The sequence below is a fragment of the Ambystoma mexicanum genome, chromosome 13 (genome assembly GCF_040938575.1).
Source record: "Ambystoma mexicanum isolate Mex_15411 chromosome 13, UKY_AmexF1_1, whole genome shotgun sequence".
In the NCBI taxonomy this organism is placed as follows: Eukaryota; Metazoa; Chordata; class Amphibia; order Caudata; family Ambystomatidae; genus Ambystoma; species Ambystoma mexicanum.
In genome coordinates, this window is record NC_090938.1 from 332755135 (window position 1) to 332759352 (window position 4218).

The 4218-nt window shown below is 56.6% G+C and overlaps 1 pseudogene; it reads right to left on the minus strand.

Moving 5' to 3' along the window:
* Positions 1 to 472: 472 nt before the first annotated feature.
* Positions 473 to 872, minus strand: LOC138520132 (histone H3-like; annotated as a pseudogene).
* Positions 873 to 4218: the final 3346 nt, after the last annotated feature.

Genomic DNA, 4218 nt, shown 5'->3' on the forward strand with positions numbered 1-4218 from the left:
GCACCATGATGTCGACACCCCTGCCCCTGCTGGCGAGTTGCTCCCAAGCTAAGATTCAAATACCACTCTTATTACGAGGGGCACCCTGCACCCTGTTCCCAGCACTCAGAGAACCCCTGCCCACGACACAGACCTGGCATGGTGCGTAAATAAGGTCTGTGGCTACCCTGGCGGGCGCCCCGGGTGCACCCTGCAGATGAAGAAGTAACACAAAAACAGTCACCAGCGGGCATGTCAGGAGTGCCTCCCTCCGTCGCCCAGGACTGGAGGGCCTTCCATGCCACGGAGAAGCCCCGTGAAATATGGGGCCAATGGGACGTTTGGCTTTTGGCTTTGAAGCAAAAGATCACCCGAGCTACGAGCGTAGCCAAGCGAAGAGCAGGAGTGGAATCGAGCAGCTCGTTCATGACAATGTGGCGGCTCTTAAAAGAGCCTTTGTGGTGTTTTAGTGCGGTTGCGGTGCTTCCGTGCCTCAAGCCCTCTCGCCCGGGATGCGGCGGGCCAGCTGAATGTCCTTGGGCATGATGGTGACCCTCTTGGCGTGGATGGCGCAAAGGTTGGTGTCCTCAAAGAGCCCAACCAGGTAGGCCTCGCTGGCCTCCTGCAGTGCCATGACGGCCGAGCTCTGGAAGCGCAGGTCTGTCTTGAAATCCTGGGCGATTTCTCGCACCAGGCGCTGGAAGGGCAGCTTTCGGATGAGCAGCTTAGTGGATTTCTGGTACCGGCGGATCTCCCTCAGAGCCACAGTAGCGGGGAGGTTTCTTGACACCGCCAGTGGCGGGGGCGCTCTTACGGGCAGCCTTTGTGGCCAGCTGCTTGCGAGGCGCCTTGCCTCCGGTGGACTTGCGGGCGGTCTGCTTAGTACGGGCCATGGCAGCGCTGTGAGATCTGCTTTCTCTCTACGAGATACAGTGCGGAGCGACCACGGGGAGCTGCCATATAAAGACCAAGCTCTCCGCTGATTGGCTGAGGCAACAGCAGACGCCGGTTTAAAAAAAAAAGCCTGCGATGCGCTGTGGTTGGCCAGTGTCAGAAGGCACGGCTATGAAACGCAGACACAGGGCGGGAGGCCTTCGATTGGCTAGCCAAACAATCCAGAACCAGAAAGCAAAAAAGCGACTGGCAAAGGTTGGGCTCATCCTTTTATGAGACGCTGTTGAGAGATAAAACAGGAACACCGCCCATTCCCCCCCCGCCGACCCGACCCCCCCCGCCATCACCCCGCGCTTGCCACATTTAAACCTGCCACCACCTGCCTTCAGAATGGGGGCAACCCGAGAGCAGCGAATCAGCCTGTGAAGTCTGCCCCCGCTACACACATGCCCCGTGTGCTGACATTTCCCACCACCCTCATCCTCATCATCGTTTGCCAGGCGGCCTCATGGCAGCGCCTCCAAACACACCACGGTTAAAGGGTTAATGATGAGGCATGCCCTCTGGGGCGCAAACACCCCTCTGATCACACGCCAACCATCCCCCCTCCCCGCCCCGTCCCTCCTCCCTCCCATCAGTGCAGTGCACAATGCCAGAATGACTCAACTGCTGTGGGCGTATAGGTGGGAGCGAACTGCTCACGGTCAAACGTGGCGTCCGGGGCGAGTGGAGACTCTCGCCACAGGCCTGGTGCGTTTTGGCTTTCAAGCATGCGGTTGTATCGCAGTACACGTCAGGAAGAGGCATGAGCTAGCTCGCTTTCAGATACTGTGGGCGGCTCTTAAAAGAGCCTTTGGGTTTTGTTTTGTTTTTTCCAAGGTCTCGGCGAAAGCCTCTACTTCTTCTTTGGTGCAGCCTTTTTGGGCTTTGCCGCTTTGGGTTTGACGGCCTTGGGCTTCACGACCTTGGCTGGGCTCTTCTTTGCCACTTTCGCCTTCACGGCTTTGGCTTTTGCGGGGCTCTTGGCGGCCTTCTTGGCTGGAGCAGCTTTGGGCTTTTTAGGGCTCTTGGCTGCTGCCGTTTTCTTCACCTTCTTTGGACTCTTCCTGGCTCCGGCGGGAGCCTTTTTGGGTTTCTTGGCAGCACCGGCAGCCTTCTTTGCTGCGGGCGTCTTGCTCTTCACCGCAGCTTTCTTGGCCACCTTCTTCTTGCCCTGCGACTGCTTTTTGTTGAGCTTGAAGGATCCAGAGGCCCCGCTGCCCTTGAGCTGGGCTAGGGCTCCTTTGCTCACCAGGCTCTTGATGGCAAGTTTGAGTCTGCCGGTGTTCTTGTCCACGTGTTATCCCTGGGTGTTCAGAGCAAAAAAGCGACTCGCAAAGGTTGGGCTCATCCTTTTATGAGACGCTGTTGAGAGATAAAACAGGATCACCGCCCATTCCCCCCCGCCGACCCGACCACCCCCGCCATCACCCTGCGCTTGCCACATTTAAACCTGCCACCACCTGCTTTCAGAATGGGGGCAACCCGAGAGCAGCGAATCAGCCTGTGAAGTCTGCCCCCGCTACACACATGCCCCGTGTGCTGACATTTCCCACCACCCTCATCCTCATCATCGTTTGCCAGGCGGCCTCATGGCAGCGCCTCCAAACACACCACGGTTAAAGGGTTAATGATGAGGCCATCCAGGAGTGGTGTGCCGCCAATGAGCTCTGCCTTAATGCCAGTAAGACGGAGATTCTCCTCATCGGAACACCTGCACCCTCCTTTCCTGTCACTCTCTGGCCGGCCTCCCTTGGCCCTCTTCCTGCTCCCACCTGTGAGGCTAAGAACCCCGGGGTCATCTTTGACTCCACACTCTCCGCCTCTCCTCACATCTCTGGACGTCTCTAAGAAGTCTAACTATCAACCGCACCTCCTTAGAGGTGTATTCTTCCTTTCCTCTCCTTCCCCCAGAAGCTTACTGTCTCTAGAGCTCTGGTTCTCGCTAGGCTAGACTACTGCAACAGCCTCTTACTTAATCTGCCTGCTCCTACTCTCCGACCTCTGCAACTCATCCAGAACAGGACTGCGAGACTTTTCCTTGGCCTCAAGCCCTGGCATTGTATCTCTCCAGCCCTGAAATCTCTTCATTGGCTCCCGTTGGCTGCAAGGGTTAGATTCAAGACCCTCTGCATTGTCCACACGGCTTTCTGGGGCCTGGGTCCACAATACCTTCAACTCTCCCTCCGTTAATACCTTCCCCACTCGAGCTCTTCGCTCCTCCACCTTCAAGACCTTCAGGTTCAGTCGCTTCTCCAAGCAACGAGATGGGGGTAGATCGCTTTCCGCGGCTGGGGCTTCCCTCTGGTACAGCCTCCCTGCCACTCTGAAATTTGAGGAGAACCATCTCTGGTTCCGGAAGCACCTCAAGACCTTCCGCTTTGATCCTGCCTTGGCTCTTCCTCTCCCCGGCTGATCCGTCTGCTTCGGCTCTGTGCACTTGGCTACCCTCGGATTTCGGGCCCAGGTCCCTGGCCACTCACCCGCACTGCCTCCTGGCAACCCTTGCTCTTGGGTCTGTATCTGTAACCCTACAGCCCCCTTACCTGCACTTACCAGACACCCCTTGTCTGCGCTTTACACCTCGCACTTGCCACCCTGCTGGCTGCACTATCAGTTGTTGTTGTTGTTTTTATCCCTTGCTCAGCACTTTCCACCTCACTCCCCACTCCCCTGCACCCCTACCCCTCCGCACTTGCACGCTCTCAATGTCACTGGGCCTAGTAAGATCGTTGTTTTATCCTCCCTTGCATCGTTGCGCTCCCAAATATGTGTGTATGAGCGCCATACAAATAAAACAGCATATCATATATCATTGCTTGAGTGGTTCTATGTTTTTGGATCTCCATGCCCGCACACTTTCCCTATGGGAATGCGGACCACGGAAACACCAGTGCCAGTGCTTCCGTGAAACTCTGTGGGCGGGTGCTGGTCCGCCCGGCAGGTCTGACCTGATGTACTTTGCAAAACTGGAAACAATAGCGCCGGTAAGCTTACCGCCAGTGTTGTTTCCAGACCAGCACGGTCAGCATGAGGACCAAAGTCTCTTATTTCAGAGGGCATGATGGAACACGGCAAACATTAAAGTTCCTTTCTTCTTAGGATTTCACATACACAACTTCTTTGGTGATTTACTGTTCGCCCCTGATAAACAAGAAGGATTTGTGGCCCCACTGGGCTAGATGTCTGGGGGAAGCGAGCCTGGCATTCTGGCCCCTGCCCCGAGCGCCTGACGAACGCCTGACAAACGCCACGCTTTGCCCTTGACGGGCAAAATTCCCAGCACACCCCACTGGGCGCAGCACC